Raw genomic sequence first — 19,601 nt, 5'->3', positions numbered from 1 at the left:
TTTTCTGGTAAAGATATAGGTAGAAATATCTTTTAGAATTGCATGTTAGTTCCTATTTCATGCTTTATCAGGTTCTTATCAAAGGAATGTTCTGCACGCCTGCTGTGCCTATAACTAGTGTATTCATACTCTTCATGTGCTTTCTTAGGGTGGAATTCCTGGACCAAATGTAGCCAAGGTGAAGTTTGCCATGAATTTTCTTTGGGAGCTGACCCTCAGTGGTAACAGAAAATACCAGAGCAATTACTGCACACACATTAGTGGTCTTCTCATCTCCAACCTTGCATGTAATTGCTGCTGTCAGCTACAATTACTGTCTGCCCAGGTTTCTTCCCCTGGGGCAGTCGGGCCGTGCCTTGATACAGAGTTAGAAAATGAGAACAGAGTTTCTGAAACTTTTTGAAGATTTTGCTTATAAACCTGTCTACTTTGAAATTTTAGAACTATAAAATTACCTTCTTTTTAAAAATATTTTATTTTGACTTGAATAAGTCTGACAATAATAAGAGAATAACAAAAGAAGATTTGAAGGTTCATTGAGTGTAATTATATTTCTGAAGAATTAATTATGAATACATTTCCTTTATGGATTAGTACCGTGTTGGCCACAATTCAGGAAATGTAATTCTAAGCTGGTATTACTTTTTTTTTTAACAGTATATATACTAGCTAAGTCCCTACATAATCTAGAATTATTTGATTTTGTGATTGTAGCAGTAGGACAAGATCATAATGTAGTAGTTCTAGATTAGAGATTGCCTCCTTGATTGTAGATCTGGGGAATGAACTATCCTACACGAGTGAGTTTTTCAGCTAACTAAATGTATTCTTTTAAATAGCTAAGCTTTTTTATTTTCAGGTGAAGAATCTTTTCATGTGATTATAAGTTTCCTAGCTTCTTTAATCATAGTTTACTAAACACATTTTATCACTTTCCTTACCTCCCAGGGTTATCATTATGTTTACTAATCATTGTGATAATTAATGTGATGAGCTTGTAGGCTAGTTAGGATATAGATTGTTTATCCCTTCACCTACTATTTCAAAACTTTATGCTCTTTTGGGTACTTTTTTTTTTTATTGAGGCACCATAATTCACACACTATACAGTTCATCCATTTGAAGTGATCAATTCAGTGGTTTTTAGTATGTTCATAAAGTTGTATAGCCATTACCAGTCAGGTATGAACATGCTAAAAATCCAAATGTCCATTAATAGATGAGCAGATACACAAAATGTGGTATATCCATACAACAGAATATTATTTGGCTGTAAAAAAGAATGCAGTACTGATAATGTGCTACAATTTGGAAGAATCCTTGTTTTTCCATGCTAAACTATGCTAAATGAAAGAAGCCATTCACAAAAGACCACATATGTTATGACTCCATCTATTTGAAGTGTCCAGAATAGACAAATCTATCGAGACACAGATTAGTGGTTGCTTGGGGCTGGGGGAAATGAAGAGATTGAAACTGATAGCTAAAGAGTATGGAGTTTCTTTTTGAGGTTTTGAAATAACCCTTTAGCTGTCAATTTCAGTCTCCCCATTTTATTGCCAAATAATGTTCTGTTGTATGGATATACCACATTTTGTGTATCTATACATGCATTGATGGACATTCAGCCATTGTTGGACATCCATTGGTGGAAATTTGTGTATCCATTCATCCCTTGATGGACATTGGTGGACATTTGTTCCACCTTTTGGCTATTACAAATGCTGCTGCTAAGAACAGTGGTGTGTAAGGTTTTGTGTGGACATATATCTTCATTTCTCAAGGGTATATGCCTAAGAGTGGAATTGCTGGGTCAAATAGTAACTCTATTTTTAACTTTTTGAGGAACTGCCAGACTATTTTCCATGATGCATTCCCATCAACAGTGTATGAGGGTTTTGATTTCTCTTCATCTTTGCCAACACTTGTTATTTTCTGATTTTCTGATTATAGTCATCCTAGTGGGTATGAAGTTGCATCTTATTGTGGTTTTGATTTACAGTTCCCTGATATGTAATGATGTTAAGCATTTTTTCTTGTGCTTATTGGCCATTTATATGTCTTTTTTAAAAATAATTTCTTGTAGGGCTGTAATCTTGTATTTAGAACTTAAGTGGTTGTCTAGACTAATTTTCTGTCTCCATGTTATTCCAACATAGACTTTTAGCTTCTGTTGGAAGACTCCTAGTGATGGAAATGCACAATTTGTGAAGTTAACCCAATTTTTTACTCTGGTTATTAGAAGCTTCTTTCTATATTAGGTCAAAATCTACTTCACTGTTTTATTTTTATTATTGTTGTTTTCTCATATGTTCTATTTTTAGCCTTCTAAGCCCAAGTCCCAATTCTTCATCTACACAAGAAACCTTTATTGTTTTAAGACAGCTTTTAAGTTTCCTCTTCTTCAGGCTAGGTATCCATAATTTCTAAAATTGTTCTCCATCCTCATCGCCATCAAGCCCCACCACCATCCCAATCATTCTGGTTTGAACAAGTTTCAGTTTCTTAGCACCTCTTACAGTATGGCTTTTGTAATTGAACAGGCTGTTTGAGACAGAGTATGACCACTGTAGAATAGAACTTTTCTCTCATTTGAGTTCTGTACTTCTGTGATGTAGCTTAAAATTTCTTTAACTTTTTGGCAGCCACATTAAAATGTTACTTTTTTTTACACTTTCAGAGAACTGCAATCCCAAGTCTTTTTTACAGATTCTGTTATGCATTGTCTATTGTGTACTATGTTCAGTACTTTATGTGCCCTCATATTAAATTACATTTATTTGATTCATTATATTATTCCAACATTAGGATTTTTTTCGGATCATGAGTGTGTCGTCTATTTATGACATCTTTTTCATTGATCCTGTCATCAGGAAATTTGATTAGCATGCTTTTTTTGTATCTTGAGTCAACTGTTGATGAAGGTGGTATATAAGATAGGGTCAAAGACTGACTTTGCCCATAGAAACTTAACTAGAGATTGATATTGATCCATTTATACATGGTTAAGACACTCATTAGTAATAAAAATAATAATTAGCTATATTTATTGAGTTCTTTCTGTGTGCCATGAATTATGCTAAATGCTTTAGATATTTTTATTTAAAAAACTTTTTTAAAAAGATTTTTTTAATTAATTAATTTATTTATTTAATTGACACAGAGAGAGAGACAGTGAGAGAGGGAACACAAGCAGGGGGAGTGGGAGAGGGAGAAGCAGGCTTCCCACGGAGCAGGGAGCCCGATGCGGGGCTCGATCCCAGGACCCTGGAACCATGACCTGAGCTGAAGGCAGTTGCTTAACCGACTGAGCCACCCAGGCACCCCAAAAAGATTTTATTTATTTAGAGAGAGAGGGAGAGAGTGCATGTGAGCAGGGGGAGGGGCAGAGAAGAGGGAGAGAGAGAATCTCAAGCAGACTCCACACTAAGCCCAGAGCCTGTCGTAGGAATTGATGCCATGACCCTGGGACCATGACCTGAACCAAAATCAAGGGTTGGATGCCCAACAAACTGAGCCACCCAGGCACCCTACTTCAGATATTTTATTTAGTTCTCAGCACAACCCTATAAAACAAACACTATTATTTGCATTTTCTGGAAGAAAAACCCCTGAAACTTAGGAAAGTTAATAATTTTTCCTGAAGTTACATAACTAATAAGTGGCAGAGTAGTATTTCAACACTATATGTCTCATTCTAAAATTAATATATAACTAAAATTTACTCTCATGTAAAAAATCCACCTTATTTGAAGCTGTGCCTTATTTTTCTTATCCATTCATATATTCAACAAATATTTATTAAGTGCCTTCTGTATACCGGGCACTGTTCTAAGTTCCTAGGATAAATCAGTAAAAAAAAATAGACAAAAACCTTTATCCTTGTGGGGCTTAAATTCTACACAGGAAGACAAGAGGGATTGGAGTATAATATAGAGAGAGCATTGGGTTATAGTTCTAAATAGGGTGGTAAGGGTAAGATGTATGGAGAAGGGCAATATTTGAATAAGGACTTTAAATTGGTAAGGTAGTGAAGTACTTAGATAACTGGTAGAAAAGATTCCTACTTATTCCTCCTTGAAGTTATTTTTTTTTTTTTTTTAAGATTTTATTTATTTATTCATGAGAGACAGAGAGAAACAGAGGGAGAAGCAGGCTCCCAAGGAGCGGGAAGCCCGATGCGGGACTCGATCCCAGGACCCTGGGATCATGACCTGAGCCGAAGGCAGACGCTTAACCATCTGAGCCACCCAGGCGCCCCTCCTTGAAGTTATTCTGCAATATAGTAGGACCAAAGACAGTTAACTTAAGATGCTTTTTGATTATTCTAGATGATCTAAAATACATACTCTCTGGGTAAATGCTTCTGGAAGTGCTTCTTTATCAATCTTTCTGTGCCCCAGGTATTGCAGTTCTACCTATTTGTCTGTGTTTAGCTTATATCTAAATAAAAGGAAGGGCCTTATAGATGCCAAGGAAATTTTTATTTTGAGGCTTTTCTTTCCATTCATCAGTTTGCTCTTTGATAAAACAACACATTTCTCCTTTTTTTTTTTTTTCCAAGTGGGAAGCCAGAGAATCCACTAAAAGTTAAGAATATTTCTGGATATTTCTCCTCAATAGTTTCTTTGAATGAATTGTAATTGCCAAGAGGACATAATGCTTTAAGTATGCATTTCTTTTTTTTTTTAATTTTTTTTTTTTAAGATTTTTATTTATTTATTTATTTGACAGAGAGAGACACAGCGAGAGAGAAACAGCACAAGCAGGGGGAGTGGGAGAGGGAGAAGCAGGCTTCCCACCGAGCAGGGAGCCCGATGCGGGGCTCGATCCCAGGACCCTGGGATCATGACCTGAGCCGAAGGCAGACGCTTAATGACTGAGCCACCCAGGCGCCCCTCTTTTTTTTTTTTTTAAAGATTTTATTTATTTATTTGACAGAGACACAGCGAGAGAGGGAACACAAGCAGGGAGAGTGGGAGCAGGAGAGGGAGCAGCAGGCTTCCCACGGAGCAGGGAGCCCGATGTAGGGCTCGATCCCAGGACCCTGGGACCATGACCTGAGCCGAAGGCAGACGCTTAACGTCTGAACCACCCAGGCGCCCCTTAAGTTTGCATTTCAAGAAGCTACAGAAAGAACAAAAAATCAGATTTTACAAAATAGATAAGTGGAAAAGCCAATAAAATAGAAAACAGATATGTACTGGAGAAGAATCAGCAAAGCCAAGAGTTGGTTCTTTGAAAAGATTAATAAAACCCTAGTAAGAATGATCAAGAAAGAAGAGAAAAAAGACAAATGGTCAGTGTCAGGAATGCAGAAGGGACACCACCACATATGTTAAGGAATCAAAAAATTAATAAGTAGATCTTATGAACAACTTTAGGCAAATGAATTATTTAGAAAAAATGGACAAATTTTTTAAAACACCCCAAATAAACCACTAACTTACCAAAGCTGACTAAATAAGAAATGGAACATCTGAATAGTTCCATATCTATTAAGAAATGGAAAAACATTCTATGCTCATGGAATGGAAGGACAAATATTGTTAAGGAAAGTGACTCTTAAAGAACTTACTGCAAAGAAAACCTCTGGCTCAGATAGCTTCACTGGTACATTCTTTCAATTGTTTAAGGAAGAAATATTGCCAAACTTATCTGGGAAATAGAAGAAGGGAAAACACTTCTCATTTCATTTTTTAAGACCAGAATAACCTTGATACTTAAGCCTGGTGAGAATGATACAAAAAAGGAACAATACAAATCAATTATTCACATTAACATGGGTGAAAAGTTTTTTTAAAAAATATATTAGCAAATCAAATCCAGCAACAAATAAAAAGAATAAGACATCATGATGAAGTAGAGTTAATTCTAGGAATGTAAGAGTGGTTTAACTTTTGAAAAGCAGTGTAATTTGTCATGTTAGCAGAAAAAAAGAAAAAATTGGGCGCCTGGGTGGCTCAGTTGGTTAAGCGACTGCCTTCGGCTCAGGTCATGATCCTGGAGTCCCTGGATCGAGTCCCGCATCGGGCTCCCTGCTCAGCAGGGGGTCTGCTTCTCCCTCTGACCCTCCTCCCTCTCATGCTCTCTCTCATTCTCTCTGTCTCAAATAAATAAATAAAATCTTTAAAAAAAAAAAAAGAAGAAGAAAAAAAGAAAAAATTGTACGATCATCTTGACAGAGGGAAAAAGAGATTCAACAAAATTTAATACCCATTCAGGATAAAAACCGTTAATAGCTGTTAATAGAAGGGAGCTTTCTTGCTTTCTTTCTTTTTTTTTTTTTAAAGATTTTATTTACTTATTTGACAGAGAGATAGAAAGCACAAGTAGGCAGAGCAGCAGGCAGAGGGAGATGGAGAAGCAGGCTCCCCGCTGAGCAGGGACCCCGATGTGGGGCTCGATCCCAGGACCCTGGGATCACGACCCGAGCCAAAGGCAGCCGCTTAACCAGCTGAGCCACGCAGGCGCCCCAGAAGGGGACTTTCTTAATCTGATAAAGGGTATTTATAAAAGCCGATAGCAAACATCAAACTCAAATACTTCTGATGTTTGCATATTCAGTCCATAAGTTTGCACATCTAATGAGTTCATAAATATGTATTTTAAAAGTAGCAATCACAAAACGATAGATGCCATATTTCACAGGAGCTATCCATCCATAAGGTAATATTGATTTCTACTTGTGAATATCCTGATGACATTTATTTTCTCCTGTGTACTTAAAATTAAAATATGAATTAATATAAGTTGATTTAATTACTTGAATTCTGCTTGTATCAAACACACTACTTTTGTTGATGGGATCATATCAACTAGATTTTGAGCTGTGAATCAAAAAGTATGGTTTGCGGCAGGTCACTGACCTGTAGCTCCATTTTATATCCAGCTGGCTTGTTTGTGCATCTGAGTGGTGGAAACTAGGTCATAGGCCTGCATATGGTTGCTACAAGGTAGTCTTGAGAAATGAGGTTTTGAGGATTCTGCTTTGGAAAGTTGATTTCCACAATATGGAAAGTTACTAAAATGTTGAGATAGTGTTCAAAAGACTTTGGTAAGCCACAAATAACAGATGTTCACTAAACTGGTCTTGCCTTGGGGTGCCTAGATGGCTCAGTTAGTAGAGCATCTGACTCTTGATCTTGGGGTCATGAGTTCGAGTCCCACATTGGGCGTAGAGTTTACTTAAAAATAAATAAAATAAACTGGTTTTGCCTTATCAATCTCTGTACCTCTCTTTCATGAAATCATCCATTCATCGTATTAAGATAGTTGGTTGAATGGAGGCAAAAGTAATGGGAAAGAGAATGGGATAGAAATATACCCAGTTTAAACTTTAAAAAAAGGGAAATACACCTGGTTTAGCACAGTAATCTGTGTATCCCAGTCATGCATTCCATCAAAAATCACTTCTGGTTATTCGAATCCTGGGAAGATGGCAGTGCTGTAGCATAGTTTTTGAATATTCCTGAATGCTTCTTTAACAGAATAACCAGAATAGCATAACCAAAAGCTCTTAAGCAATATCTCTGTAAAAACTCATTGATTAGATAAAATTGGAACAAACCATCACGATTAGTGTAGCATTGGGATCTCCATAGGAGGAAGCAGTAGGGAGTCTGACCTGAGAATGGCATGATTCTAAAATTGCCAACAGGTAGTTTATTTTACTTTTTTGCCAACAGGTAGTCTAGAGGATTTTGCACACTTCATGTCTGAGTTTAAAGGGTTCATGGCAAGGTTCTTAAGAGCTGTCTGGGCTCTGTTCCAAAATTAACCAGCCAAATTTCCCTTCCAGTATAAAACCTTACACTGAGAGGAATCTACTGGTAATTTAATCACAACCAAGCAGGACAATGATAATAAAGACAAAAGGAAAAAAACAGATAAAAGGGGGAAAGGGGACCAGAGCCAAGCAATCTTGAAAGTATCTCAAGGGCCAGATTTTTACATACTTTATGAAAATAACAGAAAAGGGAGATATAGACCCCAAAATCTATCCCAATCCACATTTCAGTCTTAAAAATTCAAGAACATTAATTTCAAGTAAAGATGAGTAACAGAAAGGATTGTGGTTGAATTCTACCAATCCTACAAAATTAATATATTTATTCTTAAATTATATTACAGAGTGGTAAAAGAAGAACTTATTTTTTGTTTTGCTATACAGTGATGAAATTTAATTGGTGATTTATAAGGATTCTCTAAGAGGTCTATTGACCATATTAATCATCTGGAAAAATTATCTCATATATTTTGGTGATAAATACTTGGTTAAAAAAGTGTATTTTTAAGTGTTTTTTTTTTTATATTTTAAAAATCTGGATCACTTTTTAAGCTATTGTATATATAGTATATATGCAAAAAATAGTAGGGAATGCTGAAATTTGGAGGTTTGGATAAAATACCTACTTGCACATATTTCTGCTTTCTTTTCTTTGATCTAAAAATTATTTTCCAATTGTAGTTTAAGCATTTATGTAATATTTCTGGATAACTGACATCCATATTAAATGTCCATTGTAGTTAAGGGTTTAGGAGTTGATTCTTTTTACTATGCTGTTTGTAGTTTTAAGAGAAACTAAGGTTAAAATACATAGATTTATGAAGTTTATCTTTCTTGTGAAAATTTTTAAAGTAATTTATTTATTTTAAAAAGAGATTTACGGGCACCTGGGTGGCTCAGTTGGTTGAGCGACTGCCTTCGGCTCAGGTCATGATCCCAGAATCCTGGGATCGAGTCCCACATCGGGCTCCCTGCTCAGCGGGGAGCCTGCTTCTCCCTCTGACCCTATCTCCTCTCATGCTGTTTCTCTCTCTCTCTCTCTCTCAAATAAATAAATAAAATCTTTAAAAAAAAAAAAAAGAGATTTACTTGTTATTTTAGAGAGAGACAGCATGAGCACTATTGGGAGGGGCAGAGGGAGAAGGAGAGAGAATCTCCAGCAGACTCCATGCTGAGCGTAGAGCCCAACACAGGGCTTGATCTCACCACCCTGAGATCATGACCTGAGCCAAAACCAAGAGTCAGACACTTAACCAACTGCACCACCCTGGAACCCCTCTTGGGAAATTTTAGAAGTAGTACTGTTATAAATAGCATTTTCATGGTAGGGTTTTGTTTTTTTTTTTTTAAGATTTTATTTATTTATTTAACTGAGAGAGAGAGAGAGTACAAGCAGGGGGAGGGAGAGGGACAAGCAGACTCAGCGCTGAGTTTGGAGCCTGATGCAGGGCTCCATTTTTTTCCTAAAGATTTTAATTAAATCGGAGACCATGACCTGAATTGAAATCGAGAGTTGTATGCTCAACTGACTGAGCCACCCAGGAGCCCCTAGGTTTTTGTTGTTGTTGTTGTTTTTAACACTCATGACAGATAATAGCTGAGATGAGATTAATATTCTTACTTTTGTAGGTGGAAATGAATATTCATGTTTCAGGAAGAAAACTACAGTGAAATATTTGTGAAGGATTATTAGGAAAGTATTCTTTTTTAAGGACTGTAGTATTAGTCTGTGTAATTGATTAAATTGTGCATAATTTATCATAAATCAGCCTCAAAAAATTCAAAGTTATATGTTGAATCTTAAAGTTTCCTTTTGAACTAAGTACTTAAATATTTTTAAATTATACTTAAGAAAATGAACAAAATTTTAATTCAGAATATTGTCAATATGTAATAATGGTTTCTAAAGTAGCTTGGAGAAGTAGCATAGTTTAACAGAGCACAGGCTTTGGACATCAGAAGATCTTGGTTTAAATCTTGATTTTGCCACTTACTCTGTGGCAGTGGGTACTTCATTTCTCTTATCTCCAGCTTTCTAACCTGTAAAATGGAGATACATTTCATCAAATATAAGGCAGACAATTATTAAGTTCTTGAGATTTTTAAAAAATTCTGGATGTGTCTTAAAATTGATGGTGTATTATATTTAATTGTGTTTTTTCTTAGCATTACAGAAAATAATGGTACTTCTTATAATCTATGTCTTACCATGAAATGCAGTAAAAATGACAACTTTCTAGAGTTGTTTTGAAGTTGGAATTGGATAATATATATAAAGTGCAGAGCACATGGAAGACACTCCTTAAGTCTTATTTTTATTTTCTTTTTTCTTAAATACAAGAGTTATGTTAAATTTCTTATTTGTTTGGTTTTGGGGTTGGTTGCTTTAGCAGGAGATTCTGAAGTTTAAGTAAGTGTCTTAGATAAAGACTCGTGGTTCAGTATTATAAGTCCCCACATCAAAGCATCTTGTCATCTGTATTACTGAGGCACTTTTGCCTTGGAGAAATGGCTGTATTTTGGCTAATAATTATATTAGCTAACACTTATATAGTATCCTCTTTGGGCTGGGCCCTGTTCTGTTTTACATACATATTTTATACTTTGAAACACCCATATAGGATGGGTAATAATATTCCTATTTTTACAAATAAGGAAACTGGGGCAGAGAGGTTAATTTACCCAAATTTCTACAGCTAGACCTATAAACAAATTAAGCAAACAAACCAATAAAAGGTAGCACATGGAAGCAAGAAACTCCCTCCTTGCATATATTAGCCTGATAATCTTTGGAATAGTTATTTTTCAGCTGGAAAAGAATGCTTCACAAGGTTTTAAATCTTGATGGTGCAACTGAGTAAGGTGGAATCTGAATCAAGTGATAAAGATTCAGCCAACAACTTAATCTTTCCCCTTTGAGTGAAGGAGCATTTCACTGTCTCAAATAATATAGTCTGAGGCAATGTAAGAATTGGCAAATTTTATCTTATTGGCTGCCAAATTGGAGTCTCTTTCTTTAACTGCTGATGTAACATAAAAATAACTTAATGGATTTTGAGTAGAGAGAAATGAAATAAACTTCTTAAGCCTCTATGAGAAGCACTCTTTGGAGTGGAAGTAGGAGGGTAAGGTAGCCAAAGTTTACCCCTTCTTGTAGATGGAGAGCAAAACTAATGCATTTTTGGCAGCTTTATTCTGAATTCAATCTGATAATGGCAGATTATTTTTAAGTATTATTTCTCCTTAAGATATAATCTCTCCCCTCCCCCACCAAAAAGGTTGTTACCAGCATTCTACCATGCACAAAGCTTCAGAAAGAGAAATTAATCCCAGGAAGAAGAAATATACTTTAAATATACTATAATTAGATTATGGAGTCATTTTTTTCCTAAAGATTTTAATTAAAACTATAGTATGCTTTATATACAAAGATATTCATCATCTTTGTTTATGAGTGAAAAAATGAAAATAACCTAGACAACTATCAGATAACGGTTAAGTAAATTATGCATGGAATATTATGCTAGTTTTTTTTTTTTTTTTTAAGATTTTATTCATTTGACAGAGAGAGAGAGACACACACAGTGAGAGAGGGAACACAAGCAGGGAGAGTGGGAGAGGGAGAAGCAGGCCTCCTGCCAAGCAGGGAGCCTGATGCGGGGCTCGATCCCAGGACCCTGGGATCATGACTTGAGCCGAAGGCAGACGCCTAACGACTGAGCCACCCAGGCACCCCATATTATGCTAGTTTTTAAATTAATATTTGTGGGACTTCTCCAGGGCATTGTAAAGTAATGGGGGTGAGATTTATCATTTTGCCTAAAACTGGAAGAAAACCGGACACAATGGATGAAAAATAGTGATTTTTCAGACATACTAAAAGTAGTATACAACTAGTAAAGAAGGGAAACAAAATGAGCCCTATAATTGCCTCAGCTTATGGCCTGGAAATAATTTCCAGGCTACAGTGCAGGGAAGAGGGACCCAAAAGAGTCTGGCTCTTTCACTAATTTGAGCTGGAAAATGGCAGCTGACTACTAGGGAGCAACTTCTTGCACAGAAAGAGAGAGAGTTCTAAAGATGTGCAGAGGGATCCCTTTGTCTGAATACTAATCTCTCTATGTGAGGGAGGAAACTAACAAGCTGAGGAAAGAAATACAAAAAAGCAGTAGGCCAAACAATTCCTGGAGTTGACATAGGACTGAGAAAATTTCATTTCCTACTAGTCAGAGTGGGAAGAAAATGTGGTATATGGAACATAATATTGTACAGACCTCAGAAGGATTTCACTTTAGCAGTGAGGCTAAATGAAGCTCTAGATTAAAGGCTGCTCTGCCCCTGCCTTAACAGAACTTTAAAAGTGAGTCTTGAAAGGATCAAATTGATTCCACATAACTGAATTCATGCCAAAACAAAGTCTAACATAATACAAAATCAAGCAAACTATAGTAAAATTCACAGTGTCTGCCTTACAGTTAAAGTCTTTCAAGCATGCAAAGATAGCAGCAAAATATGACCAGGAGGAAAACCTGTCAATGAAAGTAGATGCAGAAATGATAGAGATGAAACAGCTATTATAAATATATTCTGTATATTCAAGAAAGTCGAGGAAAGGGGCGCCTGGGTGGTTCAGTCGGTTAAGCATCTGCCTTAGACTCAGGTGATGATCCCGGAGTCCTAGGATTGAGTCCCGCATTGGGCTCCCTGCTCAGCAGGAAGCCTGCTTCTCTCTCTCCCTCTGCCTGCTGCTCCCCCTGCTTGTGCTCTCTCTCTTTCTCTCTCTGTCAAATAAATAAATAAAAATCTTTTTAAAAAAATTTTTAAAGAATAGTGTCTTCTGACCAAAAAAAAAAAAAGTCGAAAACATATGAACATAATGGAGAGAGAAATGGAAGATTCAGAAAGACCCAAATGGAACTTCTAGAGATGAAGGAAAATAATATCTAAAATGAAAAATATACTGAATGGGATTAATAGCAGATCAGACATTATATAAGAAAAGATCAGTGAACGTGAAGATGTAGCAAGTGAGCCTAATAAAAATGAAGCACGGAGCATAAAAAGACTGAATAAAAAATGAACAGAGCTCCAGTGAACTGTGGGAAAATATCAAACAATGTAGCATGTATATAATTGGAGTCCCAGAAAGAAGAGAAAAAAAAGCAAGAGACAGAGGAAAAGATAGAAAAAAATTAATAAATGTTGGCTGAAATTTTAAACATTTGATGAAAACTATAAACCAAAGTTTTTCAGTCTTTGCACCATTGACATTTAGGGCTGGGTAATTCTTTGTTGTAGAGGGCTGTCCTGTGCATTGTAAGATGTCTAGCAGCATCTCTGGACTCTACTCACTAGATGCCAATTGGACCACCCACTTGAGACTAGCAAAAATTGCCCCAGACGGTTGCCAGATATCTTCGAGCAAGGATGGGAGGCAGAAAACATCTCCCCTAATTGAGAATCACTGCCATAAATTCATAGATCCAAGAAGTTCAATGAATCCTAAGCAGCATAAACATAAAGAAAACCATACCAAGACATAGTGTAATCAAATTGTTGAAAACCAGGGAAAAAAAGAAAATATTAAAGTATCCAGGCCAAAAAAACATGATACAGAGGAACAAAGGTAAGAACTACAGTAGACTTTTTCAGAAGTCTGAAGCCAATAGGGACAACATCAAAAGGAAAAAATCTATCAAATTTTAATTCTATACCAGTTAAAATAGCTTTCAAAAATGAAGGTGGGGGCACCTGGGTGGCTCAGTCGTTAAGCGCCTGCCTTCGGCTCAGGTCATGATCGCAGGGTCCTGGGATCGAGCCCCGCATCGGGCTCCCAGCTCCGCGGGAAGCCTGCTTCTCCCTCTCCCACTCCCCCTGCTTGTGTTCCCTCTCTCGCTGTGTCTCTCTCTGTCAAATAAATAAAATCTTCAAAAAAAAAAAAATGAAGGTGAAATTTACTTACCATGATAATGGGCATTAATAAAAACCCATAGGTAACATTACATGCAATTGTAATAGACAAAAAACTTTCTTCTTCAGTTGAGGAATAAGATAAGGATGTTTGTTGTTAACACTGCTACTCAACATTGTACTGTAAATTCTAGTCAGGGCCATTAGACAAGAAAAAGAAATGAGTAGCATCCAAATTGGAAAGGAAAAAGGAACACTATTTCTGTTGACAGACAACATGATTCTATATATAGAAAATTTAAGGAATTCACAAAAAACCTGCTGGAGTTAATAGACAAATTCAGCAAAGTTGCAAGATACAAGAGCGACATACACCAGCAATGAACATGCCAAAATAGAAACTAAGGAAACAATCCATTTATAATAGCATCCAAAAGAATAAATACCTGGGAATAATTTTAACCAAGGAGGGGAAAGATTTTACACTGAAAACCAAAAACCATTGCTGAAACAAATTAGCAAAGACGTACATAAATGGAGAGGTATCCCATGTTCATAGCTTGTAAGATATTATAGTGTTAAGATGGCAGTACTACCCAAAGTGACCAACAGAATCAGTGCAGTCTTTATCAAAATTCTAACTTCCATTTTTGCAGAAATGAAAGAGCTGATTCTCAAATTCATATGCAATTGCAGAGAGCTCCAAATGAACAAAATAGTATTGAAAAAGAACAGAATTGGAGAATTCACACTTGAATTTCAAAACTTGCTACAAAGCTACAGTAATTAAAACAGTGTGGTATTGGCATAAGGATAAACATAGGGAGCAGTGGAATAGAACTGAGTGTATAAATAAACCCTCATATTTATGATCAATTGATTTTCAATAAGGATTCCAAGACCATTCAATGGAGAAGGAATAATCTCTTAAACAAATGATGCCTGAGGCAACTGGATATCCACATGCAAAAGCATGAAGGTTCCCTTTCTCATACTATATACAAAAATTAACTCAAAAGGGATCAATGATCTAAATAATGAGTTATTATTAAAACTCTTTAAAGTAAACATAGGGATATATCTTCATGATTTTGGATTTGCCCATGGGTTCTTAGATATGACAGCAAAAACACAACCAAAGAAAAAATAGATAAGTAGAACTTGATCAATATTTAAAACTTTACTGCTGCAGAAGTACTCAATAACCTGAAAAGATATCCTACAGAATGGGAGAAAATAATTGCAAATCGTATATCTGATAAAGATCTAGTATCCAGAATACATAAATAACTTTTACAACTCAAGAAAAAAGATAACAACTAATAAATGGGCAAAGGACTTGAATAGACATTCTCCAAAAAGAAGAGCCCACAATCACATGAAATTAGTTATTAGGGAAATGCACATCAAAACAACAAGATTACTGCTTCACATATACTGAGATGACTGTAGTTAAAAGACAGATAATAACATGTTGGCAACTATGTGGAGATATTGGAAACGTCTTACATTGCTAGTGGGAATGTAAAATGGTGCAGCTGCTGTGGAAAATAGTTTTGATAGTTTCTCAAAAAGTTAAACATAGAATTACCATATGACCCAGCAATTCTGTTCTTGGGTATGTACCCAAAAGAAGTGAAAACAGGAACTCAACTATCTGTACACAGATGTTGAAAGCAATATAATAGCCAAAAGGTACACAAAATCCAGATACCCATCAACTAGAGAATGGGTAAACAAAGGTTATTTAGATACAGTAGAATATTACTCAACCATAAAAAGGAATGAAGTGCATGATACATGAATGATATTTGCTAAAATGTAGATGAACCTCAAAAACATGCTAAATGAAGGAAGCCAGACACCAAAGTTCACATAATGAATAATTCCACTTGTATGAAATATCCAGAATGGGTGAATCCATGGAAACTGAAAACAGATTGGTGGTTGCCAGGGTTTCAGGGAGAAGGAACAGTGGAGTGACTGCATTGGGTTTAAGATTTTCTTTTGGGATGATGAAAATGGAGACTAAACAGAGGTAGTAGTTGTACAACATTGTGAATGTACTAAATGCCACTCACTTGTACACTTTAAAATGGTTAATTTTGTTATGTGAATCTAATGTTAATACAAAAAAAAGTGAGGGTAAAATAAACACTTCCACACAAATAAAAGGAGAGATAATTTATTGCTGACTGATCTGCACTATAATAAATATTAAAGGAACTTCTTTAGGTAAAAGGAAAAATATATTAGATGGAAATTTGGACCTACATAAAAGAGTGAAGAGAAACTGGAAGTGCTAAATATATATGGGTAAATAAAAAAGACTTTTTTCATTTTATTTATTTTTTTAAGATTTTTTATTCATTTGACAGAGAGAGACACAGCGAGAGAGGGAACACAAGCAGGGGGAGTGGGAGAGGGAGAAGCAGGCTTCCCGCTGTGCAGGGAGCCCCATGCGGGGCTCAATCCCAGGACCCCTGGGATCATGACCTGAGCCGAAGGCAGACGCTTAACGACTGAGCCACCCAGGCACCCCGACTTTTTTCATTTTAAACTATCTTTAAAAGATAATCAAACTTCCAGTTTTAGCTCTAAATAAAAAGAACATGGAAGTCATCACTCCTGTCCTCAACAGTAACAAAAATCCAACCAAACTGAAAATCAAGAACCATTCTTAGATCCTTCCGAGATTTGAGGTTGTAGGGAAACTACCACTTCTCAAACTGGATAGACAGGTGAATACAGAGAATCACATCTGAGATCAGCTTACTGGAAGCAGAAGCTGCTTGAGCCATAAACTGGCTTAAATGATAATAGATGAATTGCTGGAGGCCGAGTGGTCAGGCTTGAGAGTTAAAAGCTCCTGGGGGCCCAGTCTTAGGAGAGCCCCCTATTTCTATTTGTTTTGCCTCCCAGAGCCCCACCATGCTCTTATGATGAAGATTGGAGAAAAATCTTTTGTTTTGAGCCAGAGGAGGTTGAATATAATTAACACTACTGAACAATATATTTAAAAATGGTTACAGTGGTAAAGTGTGTGTGTGTGTGTGTGTGTGTGTGTAACAATTAAAAATTTAAAAAAGAAATGAGCTATCAAACCAAGAAAAGACATGGAGGAACCTTACATACGTATTGCTAAGTGAAAAAAACCAATCTGAAATGTTATCTACTGTATGATTCAACTATATGATGTTCTGGAAAAGATAACACTATGGAGACTGTGGAAAGATCAGTATTTGCCAGGGCATCAGTGGGAGTGAGGGATGAATAGGTGAAGTACCAGATTTTTAGGGCAGTGAAACTATTCTAAATGATACTGTAATGGTGGATACGTGTTATTATACATCTGTCAAAATGCATCTACAACACAAAGAGTGAATCCTACTATAAACTATGGACTTCAATTAATAACGTGTACCACAGTAACCACAGTAATGCAAGATGTTAATAATAGGGGAAAATTTGGGGGAGGTAAGCATATGGGAACTTTCTGCACTTTCCACTCAGTTTTCTATAAACTGAAACTGCTCTAAAAAATAAAGGCTATTAGGGTCGCCTGGGTGGTCAGTTGTTAAGCATCTGCCTTCAGCTCAGGTTATGATCCCAGGGTCCTGGGATTGAGCCCCACATCGGGCTCCCTGCTCAACCGGAAGCCTGCTTCTCCGTCTCCCACTCCCCCTGCTTGTGTCCCCTCTCTTGCTCTCTCTCTCTCTCTCTCTGTCAAATAAATAAAATATTTAAAAAATAAATAAAAAATAAAGGCTATTAATTAAATAAGAAAGAAAAAGAACTGTATTCATCCCTTTCCAAAATACATGTAACTCTGAATTACTAGTTTGTGTTTTCACAGCAAATAATTGCCAGCAGATTACAGGTATTTCTTCTGAATTGCCTATTTCACTCACATTAAGAGTGTGACTGATCTGCACTATAATAAATATTAAAGGAACTTCTTTAGGTAAAAGGGTAAATATAAAAGACTTTTTTCATTTTGTTTATTTATTTTTAAGATTTTTTATTCATTTGACAGAGAGAGACACAGCGAGAGAGGGAACACAAGCAGGGGGAGTTGCAGTGAATGACACCAACAGAAACTTTGATTGTCTCATGAACAACTTTGTGTTCTTGCCCCAGTCTTGCCCCCTAAAACATATTAATTAGCCTTCAGCAAAGAACACTTAAGTTTTCTAACATTCTAAGCATACCCTCACCATAGGGCCTTTGTACTAGCTGTTTCCTATATATCAAACAATCTCCCCCAGATATTTGCAAGGCTCACTTTTTTACTTCCTTTATGTCTTTATTCAAATGACCTTCTCTGGGAGGCCCTAAAATTGCAATTATCTTCCCCACATTTTTTCCATAACACTGATCACTTTTTAATATTAGAAAACTTACTTATTTCTTTCTCTCTCAGACATTACGTATTTCAGTGTGTTAATTTGTATCCTGCAACTTTGCTGTATTTGTTCATTAGTTCTATCAGTTTCTTGTATGTCTTTGTGTGTGTATGTAGAGGGGATCTTTAGGTATAAGATCATGTCATCTGTGATTGGAGATCATTTTACCTCTTCCTTTCCAATTTGGATACCTTTTTTTTTTTTTTTTTTTTTGCCTCATTGCTCTGGCTAGGACTTCCAATACTGTGTTGAATAGAAGTGTTAGGAGTAGGCATCCTTGCCTTGCTCCTGATCTTTAAGGAAAAGCTTTCAGTTTTTTTTTTTACTGTTGAGTATGAGGTTAGCTGTGGGCCTTTCATATGTGGCCTTTATTATGTTGAAATAGTTTCCTTCTATTTCTAGTTTATTGAGTGGTTTTTTTTTTTTTAATCATGAAAGGGTGTTGAATTTTGTCAAATACTTTTTTCTGTACCAATTGAGATGATCACATAGTTTTTCTTCATTTTGTTGATGTGGTGTATCCCACTGATCAGTTTTCATGTGTTGAACCATACCATTCTTAAGTTCACAGGAATAAATCCCACTTGGTCATGGTATATAATCCTTTTAATGTACTGCTGTACTCAATTTGCTAGTATTTAGTTGAGGATTTTTTCATCAGTATTCCTCAGATACTGTTCTGTAGTTTTCTTCTAGTTTCTGTGTCTGCCTTTGGTATCAAGGCAATGCTGACCTCATCAAATGAGGTTAGGCCTGTTGCCTCCTTTTCAGTTTTTTGGAAGAGTTAAGAAGGATTGGTGTTAATTCTTTAAATGTTTGGTAAAATTCTTTGGTGAAGTCTTGTAGTTCTGGGCTTTTCTTTGTTGGGAGATTTTAAATTTCTCATTCAATCTCTTTAATGGTTATAGGTCTCTTCAGATTTTTTATTCTTATTCTAAGCATAAGAATTTTATCATGGTAGGTTATATATGTCTAGGAATTTTTGCATTTCTTCTAGGTTATCCAACTTGTTATATAACGTAGGTGTATAATTGTTCACAGTCGTCTCTTAAAATCCTTTTTTAATTCTGTGGTATCAGTTGTAAAGTCTCCTTTTTAATTAATGATTTTAGTTGTTTACTGTCATTTTTCTTAATGTAGAACAGCTCATTTCTTTTTATCAGAGAATAATAGTCTATTGTATAGATGTTCCACAGTTTGTTTATTTGTTCACCTATTGAAGGACATCTTGGTTGCTTCTAGGTTTTGCCAGTTATAAAAACAACAACACTGCTTTAAACATTGATGTTTTGTGGATATGAATTTTCAATTTTGGGGGATAAATACCTAGAAACAAGATTGCTGGATCATGTATATGTAAGATTAGTTTAGTTTTAGAAGAACTGCCAAACCATCTTCCAAAATAGCTGTTCCATTTTGCATTTCCTCCAGCAATGAATGAGAGTTCCTGGTGGTTTCACATTTTTACCAGCATTGGGTATTATCAGTCTTTTGTA

General features: G+C 36.0%; 1 protein-coding gene across 1 annotated transcript in view; it reads left to right on the top strand.

Annotated features, from left to right (window-relative positions):
• ACBD6 (acyl-CoA binding domain containing 6) overlaps positions 1–19,601 on the top strand; it is a 218,702-nt gene that overhangs the window by 51,628 nt on the left and 147,473 nt on the right.

The sequence above is a fragment of the Mirounga angustirostris genome, unplaced genomic scaffold (genome assembly GCF_029215605.1).
Source record: "Mirounga angustirostris isolate CCGP_5_RB_7025 unplaced genomic scaffold, mMirAng1.0.hap1 SCAF_6, whole genome shotgun sequence".
NCBI classification, from domain to species: domain Eukaryota; kingdom Metazoa; phylum Chordata; class Mammalia; order Carnivora; family Phocidae; genus Mirounga; species Mirounga angustirostris.
This window is presented reverse-complemented; position numbering and strand designations above follow the sequence as displayed.